The sequence below is a fragment of the Coffea arabica genome, chromosome 8e (genome assembly GCF_036785885.1).
Source record: "Coffea arabica cultivar ET-39 chromosome 8e, Coffea Arabica ET-39 HiFi, whole genome shotgun sequence".
Classification (NCBI taxonomy): Eukaryota; Viridiplantae; Streptophyta; class Magnoliopsida; order Gentianales; family Rubiaceae; genus Coffea; species Coffea arabica.
Genome location: NC_092324.1, coordinates 28,318,765 through 28,335,889, shown reverse-complemented (window position 1 = coordinate 28,335,889; position 17,125 = coordinate 28,318,765). Strand labels below are relative to the sequence as shown.

The window sequence follows — 17,125 nt, the reverse complement described above, 5'->3', positions numbered from 1 at the left end:
TCAATCGGGTAGGTTTAGTCCATAGAACTCCACTTAACCTGTCCCCTTTCACCTTACATACCCCTGTTTCGGGCCCGCCTGTCTTTGGTTTGTGGTGATACTACTCGAGTATGCCAAGCAAGACCTCTAATTAGGTCGAGCTTATCTGTCTCATGGCTCGCCAAGGTTCCCGACCAAGCCCATGCCGGCTCGAGTCCAAGGTCGGCCGATGAGATGTGGGCGTCCCCCAAGCATGTTCAAGTGTCGAGGAGATTCACTCCAGCGACGTATGCAACCATAGCATACTATTGCAAGCCATACAAGCATGTGACATTTCAAGCAATCGAGATATTCAAGCATTTCAAGTACGAGCCATTTATTTCAAGCGAGAACGAGCGCGATAAAATACACCTTCGTCTCAAATTTTAAAATTTCAAGTATCAATAACAAGTAAACATGTATTGAGTTCACAGGAGTTCAAGTAAACATGCGCTTGACACTCACCAATTAAACAAGAAGAAATGGCACTTGAAGTTCAAGCGTCCACCGTGGGATCCTCTTGAAGTTCCTCTTGTGTACCTGAGCAATTAACAATAGACTATTACTGATAATCCTCAAACAATGAGGAAGGTCGTACACTAGTACGGTCTTAGAAAATCTCTCGAAAGTCAGCCTAGATTTCTTTTGAGAAACCGAGACTCAAAAGTGTTACGAGACTCAAGTAAAAATGGGTCATCATCCTTAAAATCATTGGACGGAAACAAGTACGAGCAATTAGATCTCAAAACGAACGATCGAAGTCGGAAAAAGACTGGCCACGTCACAATCCGGCCGGGTTCGGGTCGGATATCTAGCCGAATTCCTGGTGAACAGTTTCCGCGCGGATTTCTTTTCAAAAGGTCAAGAATTTTCAATTTTTTTTGGGTATTCTTTGAAAAATCATAACTCACTCCCTGATTATCCAAAATTGGAAAACTTGGTACCGTTGGAAACTACTTCCAGAGTACTAAAAGTTTCTAGAATACACTTTTCCATGATTCTAAACGGAAGATATTCAAAATTGGGTTCAAAGTTTCTGTTCTGGATTATCGAGGCAGTTTCGGGGTTGGTTTTTCGCCAACTTTGGAAATTCAGCAAAATTCACAGAATTGGAACTAGCCTCTCAAATTTGAAATTCAATTAGGGTTACAATCAAAGTTTAACACACAACAAGCGGATCAAGAATCGGAGTTTTGAGCATCAAGATATGGTTGCTCAAAGTTACCAAAATTTCCTTGTTAAACAAGGGTTTTCCAAACTCAAATCATGAACTTTGGGAGTTTATTCGAGCAGTGAAACGGGCTTGGAATGACACCAAATTTTGTAGGATTACCCTACCATATGAGGAATATTTCTCTGTAAAATTTTATAGCTAAATAAGCACGCGAAGTTGGTTAACCAAATCACCCAAGTTTCTAGAATTTCCAAGGCAAATCTGCCTTGTGAGTTCCGTTTTCCGTTTTCAAAACGTTTGGCTTACAAAGTACCTCAAACACGGTCCATTTGCATAGAAAATGTATAAGAGGCATCCAAGACAAAATTTGTGGGTGATTAACACCAGGAATTTCGGTTACAAGTCCTAAACCAAGAGTTGTTAAGGATTTTGCCCAAAATGAGGAATTTCCTCGTTGAATCAGTTTCAAAATTTGGCCACAACTCGTTCAATTCAACTTGGAATTTGACGTGGTTAGTGGTGTTGTAAAATAAACTCATAAGCCTACATTTTCTCAGAAGAAACTTTTTTCAAAATCTGTCCATAACTAGCTCGTTCGTGAGCATCAAGTTACAGCTCATGTGCTGCCTTCCAGGAAGCAAAGAAACAGGACAGCAAATTTCAAAAGAATGGTTTGGCTTGCTCAAGTGGAACCAGAACGTGCATTTTATACCAAATGAAATCTGGGAATGTCTAGTTTCCAGTGCCACAAATAGCACTCGATTCCAACATCGGAGCGATGAATTATAGCCGAAACAAGATGACTGCCTGGTAGTGACGGGAATCATTTTCCAGTTTTCTAAACTTTGGAAATCACTTCATTTAACCAACCAAATCATGTTATTTTTCCATGAAACTTTTTACAAAACCAATATAACATGTGAAAAACATAAATGAGCCATTAGATCCTCAAAATTTCATACCAAAGTGCTCGAACAAAGCAGGGGTAAAACGGTCACTTTTGGTCAATGCACCATCCTTGAGTTTCTATCAACAACCCAACATTAATCCACTAGTTTAAGCATTAAATAAACATTATTACCATCAAAACACCACAAGTAAGTCCATATATCCAAGGTGGGAGTTCATAGAGCCCACACAACCAATTTTCCATCATAAACAAACTACCCATCAACATGCATGAGTATATAAGGGCACTATAACTTCCATAATCCAAGTTTTGAAGGTTAGATCGTTACCTACTTCACTTGGTGTGCAAGAACAGAATTTTCGGTTCTCTCCTTGGCCAAGAAAACCATGAAAAGCTCCCCTTTTTTGTAGCTTAATATGAACTCCAAGGGTTAAGTTAAGTGTAGTTCAATTTTGGTGTGAATTGGATGAAGATTGATGAAGATTTTGTGAAGAAATTAGGAGAACTTTGGTATTGTTTTTGCAAGCTCAATGGCCGGCTGTCTTAGGGAGGAAGAGAGAGGGAATTTTGATCTAAATGAGGCTTCTAAAGGAAGCTTTAATGTGTGGCTATAATTCACTCCAAAGTCAACTCTTCCTCGCGCGTATACGCGCGCGTTTTGTGCTCGATTCCTCTCGAGTTTATCTCACTAGTGCACTAAACCTCTAATGCACTTATATTCATATAAATATTATTCATTCTTAATTGTCCCAAAATAATGGTCTAAAGTTCCTCAATTAATCGCGCGCGTGAAAACGCGTATCTCCAATTTAAGCGCGATAGAGTGAAACCTCCAAGAAATTCTTATAACGATCGTACCACTAACTATCACTTGAGTACTTAAACCTAAAATTACCTATTTTAGGACCATTGTACATGTCTCCAATTTTCCGAGCTTATTGTACTCTCAATTGGCTAAAATTTCCAAACACGTTTTCACTATTTTCATTAATCGAGTTTCCAAAAATTAATTTTTGAAACGAGTCATTTTAAAAATATAAGTAAGTCATAGATCAATGTAATTAGGTCTCAAGATGTTAGAAAATAATATTCGGAGGAAACAGGCAATTAAATATTTGAATAAGCTCGGAATAGTAATTTAAATTAATAAATTTTTGCGAGTCCTCACAGGAGTTTAGTATTAATTCCTCAATTAACCTTTATTAATCTACTATTGATCATTCTTAATTCTCCAATATTGATACACTCCCGATTCAAGTATAGCCTCGAAAGACGTGCACTCGTTATTCCGAACTAAACGAATTTTTGAAAAGTGAATTTTCCAACAAAAACTTTTAAATATAAAAGAGGCGTTGTTCCATATAAATGGATTTTTAAATGGTCAAAATAAATAATTCGGAGAAAATGAGTAATTAAATATTTAAGTAAACTTGTAATATTCGATAAATAAGAAAATTTTTGGGTCCTCACAAGAAATCCTTACCTCTTGCTCTCATTAGTGCATCATTTTATCCCCTCAAACCAATTCTACTATTTCGAGGTTAGACTCTCCGTGTAACTTAGATAGGCAAACTTCAAGAATCGCTCTATCCTCACACCTCTCTTGGTTCCTAGGTTGATTGATTGGTTTAGGGTTTTAGTGCTCAGCTGATCGTGCTAGGACATCAATCATGTGGTCAACAACAGTAGCTACGTGATTATTTTCCTTCATTTCTAGGGTTTTGGTTCGGCCCAGTTGCCGTTCCCTGAACATCCCCTTGAGCTTGGGGTTGCTTAACCCCTCGCCCTCGGTCCCTTTTCACTTTTTTTGGCCGCTCATAAATTTAACATTTATAAAGGCATGACGTAAAATGAGTGCACATAAATGAAGATTGAAAAGTGACACTTTGATCATGCAAAACGAAAATAAAAGGGAAGACACCGAAATAATCGCAAATGTGTACAGCCCAATCATAGATTTGAAGTCATAAAGCAATAAAGTCAAGTATCTCATAAGTAACGTTCAATTGCTTCAAAAGTTAGATAGTACAGTTAAATAAATACAATGGCTTTTGAACAAGCACCATCCCGACTATCCTAGGCAAAAACTATTAAAATAGTTTAAATCACTAGCTTAGTGATTGGCGGAGCCAGAAGTCTCTGCTACTTCCGTAGGATCATTTTCATTTCCAGCACTAGCAGTTTTCTTCTTCATTTTCCCCCATTAAGTACCTTGTCATCACCACTTGTTCGACCAAGGTAACACACTTGGTCATCATTCCCTTAGTCCTTGATTATCCTCTCGAACTATCTTAGTTTCCTCAGACAACTGCCTCTGGTCATCGACCACCGTTAACACTCCATTATTTGGGTACGAGTAAGTTCTCTGGCAATCACATGGAGTCCTAGTTCAGCGAGTTGGATTATATCTCCAATGAGCTCTCTTAGGCCCTTCTCGACAATGGACCACCGGAAGGCGCCCCCGAGATGACTTAATATCACCATTACCTTCCATAACTTACACTTAAAGTAAAAGCTCACATTGGTCCAGATATACTAAATAAACTAGATTTGATCCTTTCGTACTATCCCATGTGACGGCCCCACCTCCCCCTAAGGCGAACCAGAGGGTTCGGCGGATCGCCTGCCCAGCTCTCGCCGGGACTCAGTCGTTCACTACAATCCTCAAATGAATTACAAGAATAAACCCCAAATATTACAATATAAATCTCCAATATACATCAAAGTCTCCAATAATTACATGTCATAAGCGAAGCGGAAACAATTCCCAACTATACATAAAATGATTCCAAATCCAAACTGTACAAGATATAGGCCATCCAGACACATGAATAAGCACTACAAGTCCTTCCTTCGCCTTGAGCCCTGTGGAGGGGAATAAAATATTTTTGGGGTGAGCTAGAAGCTCAGCGAGTAACCGGTAAAATCAGTAATCAATCGGTTTAACAATAGTTCATTTCAATGAGGTCATAAATCAATGATGTCATAAATCAAATGATAAGTCCAGAAACAATTACAACATTTATAAAACATTAAATATGGAGTATCAATAATTCAAGAAACATGTACAATGGAAAGCGAGAGTAACATTCATGAAAAGGATACGGGTTATTCGTTTGTTCGTTGCCCTGACATTCCCCCTTATTCCTCCAATCATTTGAAAATACATTTTTTAAATAAACCCTCGTTCATCTTTTATTTCGTTCATCCCCTTTCCGGACGTTGACCGGACTCCGCCCATCCGACCATTGGCCGGACTCCACCCATCCGGACGTAGCCGGACTACAAGGTAATACTCGAGTATACCGAATTCACCCAGGGTCACCATATCGCCCGACCGAGTCCGCTTCTGGCTCGAGTCGATCGGTAACGAAGGGCAGTGGCCAGTTCAGCCAAACGGCTTACATTCATGCGCAACTAGCATTTCAATATTTAATCATTGAAAATTTCATGTTTCATTTAGGTCGAGTGCGATAAAGTACACACTCGCCTAGAAAACCCGTTTTAACAATCATTGAAAGCACTTAACACATTATCAATCAATAATAACAAGCCAATAAGTCAAGAAATACAGCAAACAAGGAACACTCATATGCAAGTACGCATGATATGCAAGAAAACAATTCAAAAGTAAATGATGCAAGAAAACAGTTCAAAAGTAACTTTGGAAACAGTTCAAAAGTAACTTTGGAAACAGTTCAAAAGTAAATAATGCAGGAAACAGTTCATAATTAACTTTAGAAATAGTTTGAAGTCGCTCACCTCCATGGCTCAGAAATCATCCATCATATAACATTGCCTTGCTCAAATCCAAGTCTTAGATCACAAACTCAATGCAAACAAGGGAAAAATGCACTTTTCATCCTCAAAGTTTGGGTTCTTGACCAATATCACCTCAAAGTTTCACCCAAAACACATTTCATCCTCAAAGACCTGCAATTTTGGTCAATCAAGGACAATTGACGGAAAATTAAGGACAACTATTTAATTTGAACGGAACTTTGCATGTGAGAAGCACGGTCTGTCAAATCCAACTCTATACTCAACCAAAAACGGGTCAAATAGAATGGAGCCACTTTCATAATTACTTGCATGTTGGTCTTAGATTGTGGTTAAAAATTTCCCAAAGTTTGACTTCTTGTTTCATTGGCTCAGAGACTTATAATAGATGGGGCCAGAATTGACTTGACTATTTCCACAAAACTTGAACAGTATCTATACTTGTCTGTTTGGAAGATAATCAAGCAGCTACTATATCTTTCCCAGTCCATATCCCCACTCGACAAGAATCATCTCCTTATTCTCAAACAAATCCCATAAGAAAGTGTGGAAATCAAATATGAACTCAGTCACCAATAAGGATAGGCAGCTGATGGAAGATCAAGCTTCGAGACAGAAAAGGAAGATAAGGAGCTACGTCTTTTTCATCATCTTATTCACGGTTATCATCGGTTCAATCATCACAGTTTCCATAGCTCTCATACAAGAAAAAGAGTCTGAGTTACTCTCCGCTTCAACTCCAGATAGAGCAATTCGTGCCATCTGCAATCTGACTCCAAAACCAACCTCATGTTTTGACTCTATATGGTGCCTCCGCATGAATTTCTCCACCGATTTAGGCGAGATCAAGACCACCCCATCAAGAATTTTCACCCTCTCTCTCCGTGCTGCTATCAATCAACTAGAGGACTTGATTTCAGCTAATGAAAAGGCAATCTCTGAGGTCAAAGATTCAAGAACTTTGACAGCTTTGAAAGACTGCAATGTCTTGTTCAAGGATTCTTTAAGGCTTGTAAACGCGTCTGTGACAGCAATGGGAGTCAAATCTGATGACAAAATCTTTAAGGTCGCGAAATATGTTGACGACATGAATGAATGGATGTCAAACTCTGCTGCAACTATAGACAAATGTTTCCTTCTTCCTCTCAGTCACTCTGCTAATAAGGCCTCCAATAATGAGCCTCCACTTTCTGCTGCTGACTTGCATCGTCAAGATAGTGCTGCGTCATCCTTTTCCAACAATAGCGTGAAGAGGGAGAGAGAGCTCGGTAGCAGCGAAGAGGTAGAGATCGAGACAGTTTCCTTAAGAGTAAGTGACGAAGATGATGATGGTTCTAATGGAAGGAAGAAGCTTTGCCTCACAAAAGCTCAGTCTGCTCTTTTGGAAGAGAGCTTCAAGCAGCATAGCACTCTCAATCCGATAACATCTCTCTCTCTCTCTTTCTCTCTCTGTGGCTAGCTAGTTGATTTATTTTCACACGTAATAGTATAACATTCCTTGCTCTTTTTTTTTAAACATTTGAACAATCATTTCACAGGGAAAATTAAATCGTGTGTATATACATACATATATGCTGATTTTGCAGAAGCAAAAGCAAGATTTGGCGAGGGAACTGAATTTAAGGCCTCGACAAGTTGAGGTGTGGTTTCAGAACAGAAGAGCCAGGTACTTGCTTCTTCATCCCTCATTCCCGAAGATTAACAATGTTGAGGAAAAACAGAATCGATCGTGCGAGCCAGTTTTTTGAGATATGCATAAATTTTGTCTATTTGAAATAATGGAGGGGGCCTTTTTCTTGGCTATACGCAGAACGAAGCTTAAACAAACGGAAGTAGACTGCGAGTTCTTGAAGAAATGCTACGAGACGCTGACGGACGAGAACTGGAGGCTGGAGAAGGAGCTACAAGAACTGAAAGCGCTAAAACTAGCGCAGCCCTTGTACATGCATGCAATTGCCAATGGCTACACTGACCATGTGCCCTTCTTGCGAAAGGGTCGGCAGAGTTGGTGAAAACTCTTCCAGTAAGAGCCCATTTTCCATGGCCCCAAAACCACACTTCTTTAATTCCTTGACCAATCCATCTGCAGCTTGTTAGCTAGCTTTTAATGTAGCGAAAGAGATAATAGCGTGAGCATTAGGCATGAGGGTACTGAAAGGGTCGTGGGTCATTAGGCGTGAGGCATGAACGACAGGGGTGAGATAGGTGCGGAGAAAGAAAAGAACGGAAAAATCCCTAAAACTCATTTCCCCTTCCCTCTCTCTGACTTTCTGAGAGAGAAAGAGCAAAGAGAGGAAGGAATGAAGGATAGTGCGGTGTGTGTGGATCATAATGAAGGAGAGGGAAGAAGGAAAAGAATGTTGGTTTTTGTCCGTTGCAAATTATTGTTCCATTAAAAAAATGGCTCCATTCAGTTTTACCTATTTTTGTTGGGTTTAAAGTTGGTTCTAACGGCTCACATGCAAATTTCCGTCAATTGTCCTTAATTTGACAAAATTACGGATCTTTGAGGATGAAATGTGTTTTTGGTGAAACTTTGAGGTGAAATTGGTCAAGAACCCAAACTTTGAGGATGAAAAGTGCATTTTTCCCATGCAAACAAATCCCTTCAAAGTTCGGACAACACTTCCCCTGAATTTGCTAACTTTTCCAGCCATCATGGCTTCATTATTTCCTCATTCCAACCCAAAGGTACACACACAACAACAAGTTCATCCAATAGCCATTCAGCAAGCTCCAAGTAGTACTAGTACAAGTCAAGCTAGGGAAAAGTCCGGAAATGAAAGTTAAGCTCAAAACCAGAAAAACAGTTTTGACGTCATTTTGCGGTAATGGTACCAAAGGCGCTACGATTGTCGGATGAAGGTGAAAGACCCACCGTTTCGAAGCTAAGAGACAGGGCTACAATATTTCAGAAGGTCACTCAACCCAGTTTCTAGTGTAACCAGGTCAAAAATGCAAGATACCATACCAGAATCAGGGTTACAGATTCACAGAACGCATTCTAGCGGAAACATCATAAATCAGGCTATCCAAGTCCAAATCCAGAAATTCCAAAACCAGTTGAAAGCTAAGAAACAGGGTTACATTTCATCAGAAGGCCTCAACAACCAATTTGGAAGCATTCTCAACCAAAATAACCCATTACAGACGCACTTCTCAATTTCGGGTAAAACCAGAACAGCAATAGTAATTTCGACTTTGCTCATTCTACACTTCTCCGATTGACCTGAAATTTTGTAGGCACCTTTAAAATATCATTACCTACAACTTTCATGTTTTAAGCAAAGGCCAATTCAGCCTCTAACTAGGAGCTAAAAATTCGGGCAGAATGTAGCTTCATGAACACTAGGTTTTTCCATTTTCTTCCAAAACAGAAATTACTTGCAATCTTCCACTTTTTCCGCCTCCTAGATGCCTTATATACCATTTCCAATCATCATACAAAGCCACAACATATGAATCATATTAAATCAGAAAATTCATGATTAAATAGAAAATGTCATCAATCTTCACCATAAGTCATGAAATCATCAAAAAAATTTCTCTCGGGTTTGTTACATTTGTGCACTAAACCTCTAATGTAGTTCCTTTAACCTTATAATTATTCACTCTTAGTAGTCTAGAATAAATTTCTTAAATCTCCATTTAACCATTTCGGCTCGATATACGCAAAATTTCAATTCGCGTGTGATAAGGTGAACTTTAAAAGGAATTCATGTAACGATGATATAATTAACTATCTCTAGGGTAATTAATTATAAAAATGACTATATTAGAAATAAAACATGTGTCCTCACAAATATTAATTTCTGAAGTCTCCAATTTATCGCGGGGTACGACTTTCGAGAAACTATCAATGTACGCGTAATAAAAGCTTTATTTAACTTAATCACATCTAATCTCTCAATTAACTCTTCTTAGTCCACTATTGATCATCCTTAATTCTCCAAAATCATTGCACTCTTAGATCGACTATCATCTCAAAGATGTGTATTTGTTATTCCTTAATAAACGAGCCTTCGAAAAATTTAAATTTGTTAACGAGGCGTTTTAATAGTATAAATAAGACATGGTTCCATAAAAATGAATTTAAAATGGTTGAAATAAATTATCCAGAGAAAACGGGTAACTAAATAATTAAATAAGCCAGTAATATAAGATAAAATGAGAAAATTTTCGAGTCCTCACAGTAGCTCGCGTGTGCGTAGAAGTGGATCTGTTGAAGACAATGCCGTCACGTGTCTGGATTGGGAATGGAGACAACCCTGGTTTTTGGCAAGAGCTGGTGGTGGATAACCTTCCCAAGTACTGCTCTTATTGCTTCCGCCGGGGACATGCTGAGGGTGAGTGTCATGTTTTGAATCCTGCAATGCGGCCTACTTCAGGGCGGCGTACGAATGTGGGGAATTCAAATAGAGAGGCTGCGGCTCTATTGCAGGCCTCGGTAACACCCACGGCTGGACAGGCGGCACTGTTACCCGCAGTGGTTGGGGTGACGGCTGATCTACAGCTGCAACGGGTGGAGGAAGTGCAGCAGCTGGAAGCTTCAGTGGAGGCGCAACAGCAGCAGCAGTAGGGGGTGGAGAAAATGCAGCAGTTGGGAGCATCGGCAGAGGCGTAACAGCAGCAGCAGCAAGGGGCGGGTTTACAGTCTGCCCAGTCTCCAGCGGTGGAGCTTGGGCATGTGGGTACAGCTGAGGATCCACCAATTGGTATAGGGGCGGTAACTGTACTGCCAGGAATGGGTGGAGACTCGTTGGGATTGGTATGGGCAGGAGAGGCTGGGGTGAGGCAAACGGGTGCGTGGTCTGCACGGTCAGAGGCTGCCGACGGAATGGCGGACGAGTTGCAGGAGATGCAGCGAAGGGTTGGAAATTTACCTCCCAGGGAAGGAGGCTATGGGGTGCATGCTCACGGGGAGACGTCGCCGCTGGCAGAGTTGCATCTCGATTCGGTGGTGATTTCTGGCATCCATGAGCAGGAGAAAGTAGGCTTGAGGAGGGCCTCTATGGTAAAGGTACGTGGTATTCATGCGGATTTTCCCTCTGATAGAACCCTGAGATCTAGGGGTAATGGTTCAACAAATTCCTTTTCTGCGGTATCTCATGATTAAGGTGCTTTTCTAGAATATAAGAGGAGTGGCTCGAGTTTCTAATCTAAAAAGACTAAGGAGACTTATTAAATTACATTCTTTACAATTGGTAGTCGTTGTTGAACCTAAGACGGGTTTGGAGAACCTTACTACCATTAGATTGAAATTGGGGATGGACTGCTGCCTAACTAATCAATGGGGTTCCGTTTGGGTGTTTTATCGGTCTCTGTTTCATTGCCAGAGTATTGGGGAGTCGTCCCAACATATAATTGTCCAAGTGCAATCTCATTTATTGCCTGCTTCCATTCATTTGTCATGTATTCATGATAAGTGTACGGATCAGGAAAGCGAGGTTTTGTGGGGTGACTTATTATGGGATAAACCGAGTTCAGCTTTGTGATTTTTGGTGGGAGATTTTAATGTGATCACCAACGGAGGGGAAAAAAGGGCGGGTTTGCCGGTTCGACCTTCGGAAGGTTTGGATTTCTTAAATTTCGTGTCATTAGCGGGAGTGGTTGATGTGGGGTTCTCGGGGTCGAAGTTTACCTGGTGTAATAACCAGTCGGGTACAGCTCGAATTTGGAAATGCCTGGATAGATTGCTGTTAAATGGGACAGCTTTGGAGATGCAACACTAGGTCATGGTTCAACACTTGGGGCAGGATCCGTCTGATCACTCTCCGTTGTTGTTATCTGTGGTTTCGATTTTTGAATGTTTGGACCACTGACAAGGACTTGTTGGGGATGGTTCGAGAATGTTGGTCACAGCCGGTGAGCGGGTTTCCCTTGCAGGTTTTGGCAACAAAACTGCGAGGTGTTAAGCAGGCTCTCAAGTAATGGTCTAAGCTCTCGTTTGGGGATATCTTTGAGACAGCCCGGAGCACTGAGCGCGAGGTGGTAGAGGTTGAGACAAGGTATGACCTGGATCCAATGGATGACATCATACTCAGGTGCGCTTGCGCCACGCTCTTACGATCGAGGAGGGTTTCGGGAGGCAGAAAGCACGGGTGAAGTGGCTTCAGGATGGGGATAGGAACTCGAAGTTGTGAGGACTCGTAAAATTTACTTATTTAATCTCCCATTTCTCGCTTATTTAATTATTTATTTGGCCTTTTACTCCGAATATTATTTTCTAAGCTCTTGAGACCTAATTACATGGAAATATAGTTTCATTATATTTTTAAAATGACTTGTTTCAAAAATTAATTTCCAGAAGCTCGTTTAGTGAAAATAGTGAACACGTCTTTGGAAATCTTGACTGATTGAGAGTACAATAAGTTTGGAATATTGGAGATTTGTATAATAGACCTAAATTAGGTATTTTAATGTTTAAATACTCAAGTGATAGTTATTAGTATTATCGTTATAAGAATTTTTCGGAAGTTTCGCGTTATCGCGCTCAGATTGGAGATACGCGTTTTCACACGCGTGATTTTAATTTAGGAACTTTAGACCCTTATTTTGGGATAATTAAGAGTGAATGATATTTATATGAATATAAGTACATTAGAGGTTTAGTGCACTAGCGAAACAAACGTGAGAGGAATCGAGCACGAAACGCGCGCGAGTGCGCGCGGTAGTAGGGTTGACTTTTGCACAATTATGGGCCACACAAATGAACCTTCTCTTGGAAGCTAAAATCTGATCACTCTCTCTCTCTCTCTTGCTTCCTCATCTGGCCGGCTAACAAAGGAGAAAAACAACTCCAATTCCATCCTAATTTCTTCACCAAATCTTCTCCATTTCACTTCAAATTTCAACCACTCTTAGCTAATTACTTGGAGATTACATCAAGCTAAGAAAGAGGGCTGCTATCCACGGTTTTCTTGAGCATCTAAGGGGCCGAAATTTCTGCCTTCATCCTCTAATCAAGTAGGTGTTAATCCAACACTTAAATCTTGCTTTATGAAGATCATCTTACATGTATAAGGTAGTATTTGCATTTGGGTAGCTTGTTTATGGTGTAAAATGAAATGGGTGGGCTCTATGAACTCCCACCTTTGTCTTGAGGACTGATCTCATGCTTGATGATGGATTTAATGGTGGTTTAGTGCTTAAATTAGTGGATTAATGTTGTATTGTTGGTAGAAAATCATAGGAGGTGCTTGGAGCAAAAGTGACCGTTTTACCCCTGTCTTGTCCGACCATTTTGTGCACAATTTTGAGGTTCTAATGACTTGATTATATTTTTTACATGTTAGTGTGAGTGTGTACAAAATTTCATTGAAAAATAACATGATTTGGTTGGTCAAATGAGTTGATTTCCAAAGTTAGCAAAACTGGAAAATGAATCCCGTATTGCCCAGGCAGTCATTTTGTATCGGCTATAACTCTTTGCTCCGATGTCGAAATCAAGTGCCGTTTGTGGCATTGGAAACTAGACATTCCCAGCTTTCCATTGGTAACAATTTCACGTTCTGGTTCCACTTGAGGGAGCCACACCATTCGATTGAAAATCACTGTCCTGTTTCGTTTCTCTCCAGGAGACAGGACAGGACTTGTATCTTCATGCTCAAAAAAGAGCTGTTTGTGAATGGAATTTGAAAATGGTTTCTTCTGAGAAAACTCAGATTTATGAGAGAGCTTTCCAACGCCATCAACCACGCCCAATTCTAAGTTGAATTGAGTGAGTTGTGGCCAAAGTTTGAAACAGCTACAGTGATAGAATTTTCCACTTGGACAGATTTGTAACTAACAATGATTTGGGACTTGTTATTTCGAAATACTTGATGTAAATCACCTATCAAATGTATTTTGAATTCTTGCTAGACCTGATTATCATAAACGAGACATGTTTTAGGTATCTTCCCTTGGTCAAAAGTTTAGAAAAGGAAATTTTCATACACGAGGCAGCTTTGCCTTAAAAATTTGGAAACTTGAGTGATTTCGTTAAGTGACTTTCCGTGCATATTTTTCTATGAAATTTGACAGAGGAATAGCCCTTTTATGGTAGTATAATCATACCAAATTTGGTACCATTTCGAGTCTGTTTAGATGTTCAAACAAAGTCCCAAAGTTCATGTTTAAATCTGGAAATTCTTGATCGAGGAGGAATTTTTAGCCAACTTTGAGCTGCTATATCTTGGCGCTCAAAACTTCAATTCTTGTACCGTTTGTTTTGTTTTAAACTTTGATTGTAGCTCTAATTGAGTTATAAATTTCGGAGGTTAGTTCATATTGTATGAATTTTGCTGGATTTTCAAAGATGGTCAAAAACCAACCCCGAAACTGTCTAAATGGTCCCAAGCAGCAACTTTGAGTCAATTTTTGAATACCTTCTGTTTGGAATCATGGAAAAGTATCTTCTAGGAACTTTTAGCGCTTTTGAAGAAGTTTCCAATGGTATCAAGCTTTCCAATTTTGGACCTACATAGTGCAGGATACAATTTTTCTAAAATTGACACCCAAAGCTGAAATTTATCAATTTCTTAGAAAATGAGATTTTGGAAACTTGCCTTCTTTTCTCGATACCGATTGAACATTTTGAACTCCATTTCATGGAAAATATTAGTCTCTCTCTTTAGACTTTAAAACTTTACTCTTGAGCCTCGATTATTAATAATTAAGGCCCAATTAATGAATTCTCCTTAGATTGTATAACCTTCTTTGATAAGTAGGGGTTCTAAGTGATAGTGTATAATAGTTAATGGTTATTTGCCCAGGCGCTCAAGGGGACCTTCAAGAGGAACTCGAAGTGGACGCCTAGACATTTGTTTGAGTATTACTCTCTTGTTGCTATAGGTGAGTGTTCCATATAGGAATACGTAATTGGAATAAGTCTATGACATGCATAACCCATGATTATTAACTGTTAAGTGCTATATGTTAAGTATTTACCACACTCATGCATATCTGAATGAGGTATACTTGAATTACTCGACATGAAATACCTGAAATATGTATATTTGAACTATTCGATATGAAATGCTTAAAGAGCATATTTATGTGATTACTTGAAATACTAGATATGAAATGCTTGGAGAGCATATCTACATGATGTGTTTAAATGATTAATTATGCTATGACAGTAAAAGTCGGTTGGAGTGAATCTCCTCGACTCTTATGTGGAAAAAGTGAAAAACGGCCAATGGTGGCCTATTAAAATGACATATGTCTACCAATTAACCGTAATTACCACCGTTTACCGTTTACCGTTTACCGTGTTTACTTACCGTTTTCTAATCCATTCGGCTACTTGCTTACTTGATTATCTGCTTACGTGATCACCAACTTACTTGATCACTTGATTATCATGAATCGCATGTTATATGAAGCTGTCCATCATTGTTAGGCGAGTGTGTACTTTACCTCACTCGACCTACTCAAATGATGAATTTTACCTTTTGCCGAATTACTTGATTACTTGTGCATGTTGTAAGCTCTAAGCTGAATTGGGCCCTTCTCATCGTTACTAACCTACTCGAGCCAGGACTGGGCTCGGTCGGGTAGGTTGGAACCTTGGGACACCGTTTCGGTATACTCGAGTATTACCACTGGAGGGATAAGGTGATGGCCAGTCAAACCGAGGGGATTTGGAAGTCATAAGGTACAGATGACCGACAGAGTTCCACTGGAACACCGTATCCTACAGTATATGTTTACCTTGTATCATGATAATTGTTTCATGCTAAAATGTCAACATGAAATCCTGAGCCATGCCTGCGATATGCTCCATACCTGTTGCCTGTTCAATGTACTCATATCATGAAACCTGTTTCATGTTAATGCTCCATACCTGTAATATGTTTAATTACTCGCACCGGTAATAAGTTCCAATCACTCGTGAACTATACATGCCAATGTCTCATACCATGATAAATGTCTCAAATTACCCGTACAAAAATTATCACCTCATGATAACATGCCATTGTGTAACCTTGAACCATGCATATGATATGCCCAACTTACTTGATTTATTTGAACTGTTAGAGTGTCTTGGAACCTCACTGGGCTGTGTAGCTCATTCCACGTTGTGGTTTTCTTTTACAGGGTTCGAGACCAAGGGTGCTCGTGAGTAGTACTAGATTGTTTTCTTTTGAAACTTTAAGTTATATTATAACGGATGGCTATTGTACCCCTTTTCCGTTGAGTTGTATTTAAGCTTGAAAGCTACATAATTGTAAGTGTGAGATATTTGAAGTACTTTAATTATGTATTGAAGTTACTTAAAGTATTTCGAGCTCTTGAATGATGGATTGTAGTGAGTCCTGGCGAGAGCTGGGCAGGCGTCCCGCGGATACCCTTTGGTTCGCCTTAGGGAGAAGTGGGGGCGTCACAGTTGGTATCAGAGCTTAGGTTTCAGATCTTTGTAGTGTATCCTAGGCTTAAATGTTTAGGATGCCGGACTGTGGGACTAGTCTGAAAGTTAAATGATTGCTTGTAGCGATGAAATTTAGTGCCACTTCGCGTGGTCTCTACAAAGGAGCAAGATAGGGCCAAGTGGTGTTATGGTCCTTACTTTGTGATTGAGTAAAGGCTTAAGTGCCCTTCTAGAAATGTAAGCTGTGAATCATGAATATTGTAGGTTGTAAAACCTTTATCTTGATAATTGGAGGGAATTTAATATGTATGTTGGGTAGGAATCTCGAATGTGGTGATTTACTCTTGGGACCGGCCGGCTCGAGTTGTGAATTATCCTATTTTGGATTCTTGTACCCGAGTATTTGAGAGTTGATGGCAATCATAGGGACTTTATGTCTCCATTTGTGGGGAATAAGAATGAATCGATATTTCATGTGAATGGTTACAGGAAACCAATAATTGTTTGGTTAAGATGGTACAATAATTAAGAGTGGAAGTTGGAAAATATTGTAACTCAAAAGATCCTTGTGTTGGGATTGAAATCGAGCATGTTAGGGAACGAGAATCATCTAGTTTCAATTAATCTAGTGGATCCCTATTTGTGATCTTCCATAGTGAGACGATGGGAGTAGAACCTAAGAGTTTGCGCCTTAGAGATGAATGTACTGGTGATAATCATTTGTTTATTTTTGTTATTGACTTTGACTTGGCATGAACTTTACTTGACCATAATTTGTGTTATGATGTAATGAACTCTACTTTGTGTTTACTTGCATAGTGATAATGTTATTTGTGTAAGTGACTTCATCCTCTTTAAATGTTGCTACTGGTATATGAGTATAGTTCAA

The 17,125-nt window shown here is 39.6% G+C and overlaps 1 long non-coding RNA gene and 1 pseudogene across 1 annotated transcript; both read left to right on the top strand.

The window, feature by feature from the left end:
* Window positions 1–6,441: 6,441 nt before the first annotated feature.
* LOC140012711 (uncharacterized) lies at window positions 6,442–8,001 on the top strand (annotated as a pseudogene).
* A 4,776-nt stretch (window positions 8,002–12,777) lies between these two features.
* LOC113702696 (uncharacterized) lies at window positions 12,778–16,017 on the top strand. The gene is made up of 3 exons (XR_003451246.2): window positions 12,778–12,848; window positions 14,639–14,717; window positions 15,966–16,017. It is a non-coding gene; the product is annotated as an uncharacterized lncRNA (long non-coding RNA).
* The last annotated feature ends 1,108 nt before the right edge of the window (window positions 16,018–17,125 follow it).